The sequence below is a fragment of the Triturus cristatus genome, chromosome 8 (assembly GCF_964204655.1).
Source record: "Triturus cristatus chromosome 8, aTriCri1.1, whole genome shotgun sequence".
NCBI classification, from domain to species: Eukaryota; Metazoa; Chordata; class Amphibia; order Caudata; family Salamandridae; genus Triturus; species Triturus cristatus.
The window spans coordinates 1,126,663,074-1,126,676,029 of NC_140591.1; the positions used below are offsets into that span (position 1 = coordinate 1,126,663,074).

At 37.3% G+C, this 12,956-nt stretch overlaps 1 long non-coding RNA gene across 1 annotated transcript in view; it reads right to left on the reverse strand.

Annotated features, from left to right (window-relative positions):
* LOC146805485 (uncharacterized) overlaps window positions 1-12,956 on the reverse strand; it is a 106,498-nt gene that overhangs the window by 24,098 nt on the left and 69,444 nt on the right. Inside the window, exon 2 of the long non-coding RNA XR_014967464.1 lies at window positions 1,492-1,596. This is a non-coding gene — a long non-coding RNA (uncharacterized LOC146805485). The remainder of the gene's footprint in view (window positions 1-1,491; window positions 1,597-12,956) is intronic.

The following is a 12,956-nucleotide window of genomic DNA, read 5'->3' on the forward strand; positions in this document are numbered from 1 at the left end:
TGACCATTCATGCAGAAAAGTCGGTTCTCAAGACCAGAGCTGCTTTCCTGCCTAAGGTGGTTACTACTTTTCATCTAGGGCAATCCATTACTTTACCTACCTTTTATCCTCCCCCTCACCCTTCTAAGGAGGAGGAAAGACTTCATTGCCTGGATCCTAAGAAGGCTGTCAGTTTCTATCTGGACAGAACCAAAGATCTGAGACTGAACGATCAGCTCTTCGTGGGCTATGTTGGGCGAATGAATGGAAAGGCTGTGCGCAAGCGAACTCTCGCCAGGTGGATCATCTTGTGCATCAAGATTTGCTACGCCTTGGCCAAGAAAGAAACCACCTGAAGGTATCAGAGCTCATTCCACCAGAGCTACGTCTTCTTCTTCTGCTCTGTCTAGAGGTGTTCCTGTTGTTGATATTTGTAAGGCAGCAACACCTTTGCAAAGGATTACTGCTTGGATTCTGAGGTTAGGAGGGATGGTCATTTTGCACGCTCTGTGCTTCAGGATTTTTTGGTATAGGTTGGTGGACAACCTCCTCCGGGAGTGGGACTGTTGTGGGATTCAATTCAAAAGGTGAGGAATCCACAGGCAGATTTATCCATCAGAAGAACAAGTTACTTACCTTTGGTAACGCTTTCTCTGGTGGATACAGTATCTGCCTGTGGATTTCTCACTGACCCACCCGCCTCCCCGTTGTCCACCTTCGTATACCATAGGTTTCCTGCATTAACATGGTTGTTTTCCTGTGTATTTTTAAATACCATGTTTCATTCATAGGAAGTGCCTAGTTTGTTTTACTTTTCCTATGAGTCTTTATACTGTGTGTATTTATGTTTATATTGTATACTGTGTATACATCAATTATGATGTTGGTCCACCCGTTCGCCGTGTCTTTGTGATGTCCTCGTCGACGTGGGAGAGCTAGGAAAAAAGTTTCTGCGGAATGCTGGTGCAGGGGTAATTCAAAAGGTGAGGAATCCACAGGCCGATACTGTATCCATCAGAAAAAGCCTTACCGAAGGTAAGTAACTTGTTCATATGCATCACTGTTTACAGGAGTGAATGAATGTCTTTTTAGCTGTATGAGTGACTGATTGGGTATATCAGTAGTTACATGGGAAAGTGACTATGTTACTGATTGTATGCATGACTGACTGGTTGTATAAGGTACTGTGTAGGTGACTGAGTGCATGTTGTAGTAGATATATGAGGAAGTAACTAAGTGTGTGAATTTCTGCATGGGTATGTAAGATCATGTAGTAGTAGATGTATTCATAAGTGAGAAAGAGTGTTAGTAACTCTCAGCGAGTTAGTGGGTGAGGGAGTGATTGAATGGATGAGTAACTAGGAAGTTGAGTTGTGTAAACAGTGTGTCTGTGAAAGTGTGAGTAGCGTATAAGACTCTAGCTTGGTGTATACTTTTACAGTATAAATTTGCAGAACTACACTGAAAATAATAATTAGCAAATGCGCAAAACAAAGTGGTGACAAGGTATACCAACTGCTCTTCATGCATAAAAACACTCTCCAGGGGTATGTGTATGAAATGTTTCTGTGGTACAGCAAGTAATTTGAGACATCTTAAGACATCGCAGTCCAACCACTATTAAAAAAGAAAAAGAACAAAAAAATAGGTTAGTATTTCATTTTCAAAACTAAACTGCAGAAACATAACAATACACACTGGTTATGCTGTAACAGTATATCACAATATACTAAAACATTTAATTTTCCCTTTTTTACTGTTCTCAGCTTTCATACTTGTTAACCATAAATGATGTTCTGCATGAAGCTTCATCATTCAAAAGAGGGGAAAAAACTATTGTATGGATTGAAGAGAAAAACCTGCACAGTATATCACTATAACTAAGTAACACTATGCATTGCACTCACTACAATTAATGAATCAGTTATTTTACGCACAGGTACTACAATAATCTAAACAACCATATCTTTAAAATATTAGTTTTAATATTATACCTGGTACAATACTACTAATAAATATAAACCACACTTGAGTTTTGAAGATCTTTTTGAAAACATCATCCTTGGTAGGCCAAATGATCTCTAAAACGCTGATGATCCATATATACAAAATCCCACACATAATTATTTTTTTTACAAATAGTACATAGAGGTTTGGTGAAGAAACAAAATATGACAATATTGTAGTTTGAAACAGAGTTTTGGTTTGTATTTGAGTTTCCTGTGATTGAATTGTGTCCACCCAGGTTCACATTGGAGAGTGTATTATTTAGATGATATTTTATCTCCTCTCTGGAAGTTAAAAGGACTCTTCAATTTTGAAGAACTATTTAAAGCCATCACCCCCAATAGGCCGAATGATGTCTAAAACACTAATGATCTGCAATTTGGACAGGTCTCATTTTGGTTAGCCTTTTTGTCAATATGTCAAAAGGCACAGTTTTGCAATCCAGTAATGTTAAATACAGAAAACACTCAGAATTCATTTGAGTGGTAGATGAATAATAACACTATGTGTAACTCAGTCCAAATAATTCATTAATATTTGCTTCTTCCTGTTCTAGAATTCCAAGGATGACTGTAATAAGTTCTTGTGCATCGTGTTGAGAGTAAACATTAGTGATCCACTACATATATCTAAAAGGTCTTGAATGCCTGAAGCAGAATGTATTATAGTTCTTTCAGTGACTAAACATCGGAGCAAATGACACAGTGCAGAACATAATCTCTTATCTTTTTTTGTTTAATTTACAAGATGTGGTAAATGAAACAGTATATTCAGAACAACATTTGCATAGCAGTTGACACCTGACCTGTTTTCCAATTGGTGTCCTACAATATCTTCCTCATTATCCACTTTTTTCTTCTTAGTGCCTTCTAGCTTGTCCTTGTTTACTTCCTTTTCTTGAACATCCGTTTGGACAGATTATCTGTTTCTCAAAAATAGGATACTGTTCTAAATTAGGAGTGTATAGACTTTCTAAATGATTGTACTCCCTCACACAACTTGCATTGGCACTAACTTTCTTATCATCATAAAACAAACCAGACAGTGTTCTAACTTGTGACAATGCTACATATGACATTCCTTCTTTAAATACAGTAGTTCCAATATTAACAAAAGTTGCATCTAGACTTAAACCTTGTGATTTATGGATTATTATAGCATATGCTAGAGAAAGTGGGAGCTGCTAGTGCTGAGCATATAAGTCTTTAGCTAGCAACAAATGTACAACACATTGGCCAATCTGTTTGATGCCATCAATCTGAACCAATTGTATGGCCAAGTAGTCAACCTCATCTCTATTCAGAAAATTAATGAAATCAATAACTTTACCCATTGCACCATTTACTAAGCCTACTTCAACATTTAAATCGTAAAATGACTCGGCTGTTCTTGCATATGCGTAAACACTTTTCTAATCCTGCAGTCCTGGATACAGATTTCTCTAAAGAATCCAATTTTGCTCATAGTTTTTCTGTTACCAGAATTGTCACTCCCTGATGTTCCATTTTATCGACAGCTGTAATTTCCGAAATATCTTCTTTCTCCAGTTTTAGCAATTGTTTGTTAAGTTGGAGCACTCCTGAAGTGTAGGCATTAAACAGACTATGGATTTCTGTTCTTCAATAAAATTGTACATTCGTTCTGTTGCTCTAATGTTGGATGGAAACCGTTTCTTGATAAGTCGACTTTCTAAAGCACGTTTTCCATTGTTTGTTGGAACTCCTATTCTGATGTCCTCAAGAATATTTCCACAATCCACATCAGGTGCTTGACACATATTTTTCACTAGTTCCTTGTATTTAAAGTGTAACCAAATATTTGCATTGCCAGTAATCCCCAAAGAGCTTCTTTTGTCATTATGGACAAGTGTTTTGAAAACAGGGTGTCCGGGTGTGCAGTAGGTCACCAAATAAAATCAAATGCCTTCCTCCAAATACTACATCATAGTTTGGTTTTAAAATATGCTGCATTCTTAAGTGTATGAAGGCAAGCATCAAGTTTGATACCATGCTTACCTTATCAATGATTAAAAGCTTCAGTCTTTTCAAAACTCCTAATACCTCATGACAAGCTTCCCAGATAATTTCTGGCATTCCATTCCAGTTTATTGTCATGTTCAACAGGTAGCATTAGTAGTCGATGTAAAGGGATTCCTTTAATGTTATATTCAACTAATCCTGTTGGTGCGGTTACTGCACATGACAAATTTGATTCTGTAGTCTTCGGTAGATACCCAGTGAGAACTTTAATTAGAAAGCTTTTTCTAGTGCCAGCTTTACTACTGATGTATAGTAATATTTGTTTTATATGAAGAACATTTACAACGTTTCTTCTCGTGGAGAAAACCATGCTCTTATTTTATCTTTAACTTAATTGTAAATTTCATTCGGTTTATCGTTCAGTTGTTCTACTAACTATTTCAAATTAACAGGTTCCTCTTTTGCTTGCTGCATTGCACTCTCCATCTCATTCATAGCTATAGCTGCTTCATTTTGAATCATTGGGTCTCCAAGAGGATCTTTAGTCAATGGTCCAGAACTTTGGCTGCTTTGTGAATTCTCCTTGGCTGTCTCAGCAGCAATGGTTTCTTCCTGTTCACTCATATTTCAACATTTGCAAGTAGGTCATAGTGTCCAAGTAATCTGATTCAGCACACCGTCTCTTGACCAACTGCAACAGTGTTAAGTATAAAAACTCTCTTCTCTCTGGAGATTAGCAACTAAGCTTTCTGTATTTGATTATATTCCCTTTGTTGTGTCTCACTAAATAACCATCACATCCAAGTGCTGCATATCTCCCTAGTTCTATGTTTTCTGTTACATTATATATATATATATATATATATATATATATATATATTCCAAAATCCACAGCTGGGCGATGGCAGTTCTTTCCCCACCGTTTCAACAGCATACGAGGACACGGACCAGCGAATAAGTGCAATTTCTTGTTTGTAAAATGCCGCCATAACGTTTCTGCTCCTCCGAGCCTTGATCACATGACAATGTGACATTGGCAATCCACAGTTTTTAAAGTGACAGTGCTTGGTTTAAAATCAATCACGTGACAGAACTAGTAATAGATATAGTAGACATACTATGGCAGTGAATTGTTCTCTATACTTGTAAGTGCATGATCAGCCTGATATTTTCTAAAAACATTTAGTCCACTTAAATATTTGTCCAAATGTTAAAACTTTGTTAATAAACACATGCAAATGTCGCAAACATGTAAACAAAGCATCAATAATTGTGCCTAGAATACAATATAGATATGTGCACGATATGATACTAGTGTAAACAGTATGTATGTATTAAATTGCATATACTGCTGAATTCGGCCCATATCAAGACTCCTCACTGAATATAAATTCACAATTCATGGTGTCATAAACATAACAGGATCCATTAGCGCAACCCTAGTGCGGATAACGTTGATGGAAAGCATATCATATCTAATAGTGTACAATGTGTTAAATTGCGATCATCCATTATTACAAGCGGTACCATTGCTAATGGTCGTTTTGTAATCATACACATTTTATACATTCTATACATGTCCAGTTATGCTGATGGTGCGTGTGTCAGGGATGGGGTGTGAGGATTGTGAACCTCTCCTCTTGGTTCTCAATTCTAAATTGTGCTGCCACCTATAGGTCAGTCATAGTTATACCACGACACACTACACTGAATCAACTACATGATTCCAATTATTATGGGTTAAATCCTCATAGTATCTGCTAATATTATATCCCCTCTAAATTAGGTAGCTTGGTATATACAAAATTGCGAGTAACAATGTGCAAACGAAGCCAAACAGCATTGCATTGGACATGCCATAGAAAGCATATGCCATATCTTACTTGTTCTACCCTCTACTGGTTCCGATAAAAAAATGTGCTAAAAGTGCATAGTGTCAAATGTAAAAACCATTCTAACATCCGTTAGGTCATTGTTTTGTTTTCTCGTTTCATCTTTTTAGTTCTTTTTTTTCTTTATTATTTGTTCATTCGCATTGTATTGTTCTTACCCCTTTATTTTATATCATTGGTAACTCATTATGTTTCCTTCTCTTAATCATGTTTTTATATATGTATTTTTTTCTCCAAATACCTTATACTGGACTCATACTGTTCTTTCTATTTAAATCCTGTAAAGCTAGATGGATTAGTACTCGATATATTGCTGTGGAAAGACCTCTGTTACATAATTAGACTATCATATATCGTATAAAAAGCATTTTTATGATCCCCGTTAGTATCCTAGTGTTACTGTAATAGTGTCAGCTTATATATATCTAGCATTGAAGAACATCATAGAGGAACATGTTTTCTAGATGTGGACTCCTTCTGGGGTAGTATGCATCCAAACTATTAGATTTCACAATGTCTCTCCTTTCTGGATCAAATTCCGTGAGATACTCAATTTCCTGGAAAGAATTTAATACTCTATATCGACTGCTTGCAAGGCCTAGACTAACCTATACAATTTCCTTTGACATTGAGAACAAACTAGCCGAGCTCAACCCATTTGAGCACTCATAGGATTCCATTTCTCTGTGTGTGGGAAAGCATTTTCAAGCTGTACAATTTCTTAGTAAGACTCTTTCCTGCAGAAATCTCCTCCCTCAACTCTTTGATCTCTGTCTTCTCTGATTTTGTTATATATGTAGTCACATAGTAAACAACAGCGATCGAGTTGTCTGCAACAAATTATAGATCCAAATTTGCATTCCACATCTTCAGAATCACAAGGTTGTAGTCATTAATTTACTTCAAAGCCTCTGTTCTTCTGAGGTTGTATGTATTTTTGGGTGATTTCCGTGTCAGTGTTTGCCTGACTGCAGACAAAAGGTAGTTCACTCTTCCTTCAGAAATGACAGGTTGTAGGAATCCTTAATGACATATTGTGCAAAATATTCTTTTGCATCTGTATTTTTTACGACAGTAATTCCCACATCTATGAGTTTGAAAGCATAGAACTTGTTGGCTCAAGCCCTTTTCACCACCGTCTTTTGGGATGGCAACGTGACATATTGTTGTATGAAAGACTTGACATACTCATCACTGTCTGTTCCAAATGTCCATGCATCTTTTATCCATAACAGCATGTGAATATGTGGAGCACCTCTAGCTTGGTACTCTTTATGCCAAAAGAAATTAGTTACTTCACTAAGTGGATGATTAGTTTTGTTGCAGATTAAATATATGATTGCTTGAAACCTGTGGTTAGAATTTCTGCAAACATTTGCAGGATCCAATGAACAAAGTTCTCCAGCTGTCTTCCCTTTGATGTCAATATGTTTGAGTTTGTTTCTTGCAAAATTTCAAGGAGGCCATCCCATGCATACTCAGCAGAACAGTGTTAGAAACCTGGTAGGTACTCCTAGATTTCTCAGCATATTTGTCAGCTCACCATGACAACAATACCAATACTCTTTAGTGTCATGTTGGCACGCCATCAAATTAATCAAGTTGTAGTCCAGGTTTTCATCTTTTCCCTGAACTTTGTCAGCAAATGCCTTTGCTGTGAGATTTTGCATATTTACTCCTGAACGTGGCTTACTGCACAGGTTAGTCCTGACAAGTGACTCTCAAATAATAGATGGGAATATATAGGGACTACACTAGCGAAACCTAGGGTCCCTCTGAATATAGTTTAGTTGATCTGTACTCGGCTGCTGGTATATGTATAGGCCGGTCATCATATCTATCACTTACTCTAGTGGGAAACAGATGTGGAAAACAGCAAGCTTCTAAACGTTTTTCCCACACACTCAAAGTAGGTCCTTTTGCTTCTTTCATTTGAAAGTGATCAATAGCATCACCAATAATCTCTTTGGAATGCAAAGGATTAATTCTTTGGTGTTCAAACATTTCTTGTGATCTGGATCGAACCACCTTCTCAATCTGACCTCTTAATGGAGATGTGTCATCCTCCATATGTGTTATAACTTGAAGAACATCTATATTTTTATAATAAATATTATTTTGTATCAGATATAATGTTGCTTTTTTTATTTTAATGAAATCGACTAACCTTTGCCATTTGTTTTGCTCTTGGTAGGGACACCAGTGACTAGAATAATATGTGTTTCCTCAAAATGACTCTGCACCCCAACAGTTTCAATATTGTGCTTGAAATCTAATGGCAAGTACACACCTTCACCTTTAAGACCTTTCTGTAACTCTGTTGGAAGCAACTTCCCTGTCTTTGGTTTATACGAACTATAGCTTGGAATGGATGTATAGATTGTATTATAACTGATTTATAAACTTTTTGAGCTTGAAGTTCTCGTGGGATTGAAACTAATTCTAACTTGTTATTGACTTTTCTAGCCTGCATTTTATTATCCTCCAACTTATCATAACTGTACTTACATATAATTTGTTGTGTGAAACAATCAAAGCATTCCTCTACAAATAAACAAGCTGCATATTCTTGCCACTTATCTTGGTTCTCTTCTTCAGTTTTTGAAAACACAAGAACATAACAAGTTTGACTTTTGGTGAGTGCGTTGGCAACATATACAAACACAGTCTGGTTTCTCTGAACAAACTGTGTTAAACTTTGTAATCTCTTCTCGATAGTTATCAACAGTATTACCTGTGTTCTGTCCCTCTACATCTGCAGATAGCAAGTTCTAATTTTCTCTACACTCCTGTTCAGGACCAAATAAACGAAACTAAACATCATCACAAACTTTTTGTACCTCTGCTACTGTACTATGCAAAATAACTCTATTAATTTCTTCTAAACATAGCACAGGGGTTTTGAATAGTAAAGCCTCCTAACTAAAGTTTTCATTTTAGAATGGTGGACAGCTAACATTCTGAAGTGATAAAGGGTGCTTTGGCACACTTTCTTTGATAGACATGCTAGTTAATGTCCCTGTAAATTAGTACACTTCCTTAATTTGCATGGATCAAATCCTTGCAAAGTCCCTATTTTCTGTTTAATACTTTTGCATGGAAAGTTACATAAGAAAGCTCTCAATATATCTCAATTTGAAACTTTATTTCGCATTATAAATGCATAAAGGTGCATAGAAAATATAATAAATTAGAATGAAAAACATGAAGGATACAATTGTGCTGTACATGGTGTAAAATATCTTGCAGCATTACCAGTCCTCTGTAGAATCAGTTAATTCACAACCAAATTATTAACATTTTTACAAAGCTTTACACCATAAAAGCTGTATTATCAATAGTGCTCCTCTATAGGTGGCTATCTTATATAATTACAGCCAAATCCTATTGTTATGTCGATGGACACTCACCACAACCAGTAATGGTCAGCGAAAGGAAGTCCCAAAATACATAAGGAGCTGGTCTATGCTATGACACTTTATCTTTTAATTGACTTTGTTTATATCACCTTAATCTGCTAGAGGAATAACAGCCCCACGGGTTTTATAGCGCATGAAAAAAGGAAGCAGTCACAAAACATATTTATGGAGTTTCTAGTTGTTGAAGAACTAAAAGTGCTGCCATGCAGTTTTGCAGGTTGAATTTCCTTAGTAATGGGACAATAAACCTGTTCCTCTCCATCGCATAGAACAAACAATAAAATAAAATGTGTACAATCAACTGCTTTGATTTGTCATCACATGGATACACCAAATGCTGATTCAGTTAATATAAATTTGCGTGATAACCCAACATAAAAGTGACATAATTTCGGCAGAATTCTGTCAAAATGTAACGGTGATCTGGATTTGCAACAAAAGCGATATAGGAGGAAGACCCATATAACACAGAGGGTAAAGTGTAATATGCAATTATCGTGCTGAATTCTTTGTTTCTATCCATTCTGTATTGTATACTTTTGGGCATAAAGAGTTCTTTTAATCTTGATTCAGGAAATGTTTCACAATGGGTTGGGTTATCATAAAGATCCGCCAATCCCAAACAAATAAGTGTGTGTGTCTGACATAAAATAACCATGGGATTTTAAGGGCGTGATCTAGATTCATAATATCTTTTATAATGAGCCGATTTAATTGCACCATTTTCCTTTTCCAGTTTGACAGCCATAATAATAATGGGGCCATTTTAATAGTAAACCTATTTCTTTATGGGGAATACGGTTAGAACAAGAAGTTGGGCTGGACAATAACCTTTTAGCAAACCTTTTAGAAAACCTATCCTCTATCATTTGTAAAAGCTCAACTAGTGCTATCCCCCAAATTACGGTCCCATATGTGTCCACAGGTATTGTTTTTGCCAAATAAATTTTGACCTTTTCCTGTATAGGCTTGTTACCAACATTGTTTGCAAATCTGAAGCCTGCAGCTATACCTTTAGTCATGTGGTTTCATTCCATCATAAAGAATACCTAAGTACGAAAAGTTATCCACGTTTTCAATTTTTCTACCTTCTATGTAAAAACTTGCTTTATTTTTATTCTCACCTGCTACTGTCATGATAAAGTACTTTGTTTTATTAACATATAGCTCCAAATCCGTCATGAAGGTCACATTATTCTTAATACAGGACTGCGTCATCCGCGTATAACAGGATGGGGAGAGGAGTTGAATCTGCATAAGGAAAATCTTTGCTCTTTTCAATCAGGGCCTTGTTTAATCAATTAGTGTACAATGAGAATAGAAAAGGAGCAAGGATACTGCCTTGTCTTACTCCTTTTTCAATTTTAAAAGGTTTGGCACATTCCCCGTTTCCCATATCGGACCATCGTCGTTGCTCCTGAGTATAATTGCCTAATAAAGCTGATTATCTCTGCTTCCACACCCATCGCCTCCATGATGGGCCACAATTTGTTATGGGCCACACAATCAAATGCCGCAGATAGGTCCTTGAAGGCCATATAAAGTTGGCCTTGTTTTGGTATAGAGTATTTTGCCGCCAGTAAGGCAGGGTTAAAGCACTGATCCAGCGTACCCCTGCCCTTCCTAAATCCGTACTGAACTTCTGCAAGGATCTTATTTTCAGCCACACAGTCTATTTAATAATAATTGTACCATTAGTTTCGCTGTGCTATCTAATAAAGCAAAAGGACAGTAATTCGCTGGATTTGATCCTTCCCCTTTCATGAATACCGGGATGATTAAAGACTGTTTCCAAGAAGGGAGATGGCCAATTTTAATTATTACATTAAAATCTAATGTGAGTAGGGGAACCCATAAGAATTTAGTAACAAGAAAAATATCCACAGGCACCCCGCCTGGGCCGGCTGCCTTTAAACTCAAGAATTGTGATAAGCGACGTCTATCTCTTTCATTTTGAAATTCAATGAGAGAATATCCCTTGGAGCTGCATACAATACATCTGAGGTATTTTTATCTTTCTTTTGAAAGATACTGTGGAAGTGGTTAATCCATGTTTCCTAATCTATATGTACATCCAACGATGGCCTGCCCTCATCTTGCAGGTGGGGAATATTGAACACTTTCCAGAAGGCTTTGCTGTCATTGCTGTGAGACTAGCCTTAATTTCTCCCAAGCCTTGTCTCTTAGCTGTTTCTTTCTATTTTCTCTGGTTGTTTTATATATGACACTAAGAGTTTTAATGCAATCCTTATCCCTAGACTTTGTTATTAAGGCTTTACGTAGATTGGCAGAGGCCTCAGAACAGTTCTTGTCAAACCATTGGTTTGGATGCCGGTTCCTTACAGGTATTGAGAGGGATAATTGGAGTTTAATACTTTCTAAGATTTTACCAAATGCTTGGGTTACCTGATTGCTTTTTGCAATAGGCTCTAAACCCATCGAAACATCATTATAATCATAAGATATGATGTTAATAAATAGATTTATTTAGTCTTCTTTATCCCATCTTGAGGAGTATCCATTTCTTCTTGCGAGGATATGTTTAGAAGTATTTGTACCACACTTTTTTGGGGGTCTTTCCAAGGGAGCATAGTTGAAATGATCGCTGAACTCATCATTATCTTATTGGAGTTACATCCAAAGTTGGCAGCAGTCATTATATGATCAATTGATGAGATATGCCCTGCCTTATAAAAGGTGGGAATGATTTGAGCATTGTTTTGGTCTACCTGATTTCTAGCTGCCAAATTATTAAGAGGTTGTTTAAAGCATCTCCATATGTTGAATGAGTGACATGATTAATGAAGTCATCATTATTTTCAGTTAGTCAGCATATTAAAATCGCCAACCCAGATAAGATACAATGGCTTTGGGTGTTGGAAGATGAAATCCTCCAGGATCCTTTCTAGGTCCTTTATTACTGTACATTAGAGGTCTTCAATCTGTGGGGCATGACCCCCAGGGGGGGCCTAGAGGCCCGAGAAGGTGGTTGCGCTTTTCCCAGTTTCACTTTTGACTGTAATCAAAAACATTTGCTTTTATTTTGGAAAAAGACAGCTGTCCTGGGACAGCTAATTTAGATCCTTATCAGCTGAAGTTTTATCAACTGACTCTCTAGTGCTGGAAAAGCCTGCATGCCAGAGTACCTGCTTTCCTGAATGAAATGCAAATGTGCCTATCAGTTGATCTGCAAGTGTAAAGGGTGCTTCGGAGATTGTTCTAAAGGGGGTGGTGATGGATGGAGCATCAGAACCAATCAAACACTCACACCCAGTCAACAGATCTGGGTTTGATCCATCACCGTTCTTTAGCCCACTCTGCCACCCCAGTTCAGACATGGCCTTATGCAAATCAGTCTGACCCTGTGCCTCATGGGAACAGTCCAGCCCGAACTGCCAAGCCATGCCTTCCCTGGAACGGAAACAAGCTTCCTAGGACCGGTTTCTGGCATTTCAGCCGTCATCAGCCAGGCTTGCTTAAATCCAGTGGCAAAGTGAGCAAGGGACTCACGTCTGAGCATACCCTGCCAACTTATGGCGAACAAAGCGGTACAAAAGGGGGTGGTGATGGACGGAGCATCAGAACCACTCAAACACTCACACCCAGTCAACAGATCTGGGTTTGATCCATCACCGTTCTTTAGCCCACTCTGCCACTCAGCCTGTTCTGGCTTTAATTGT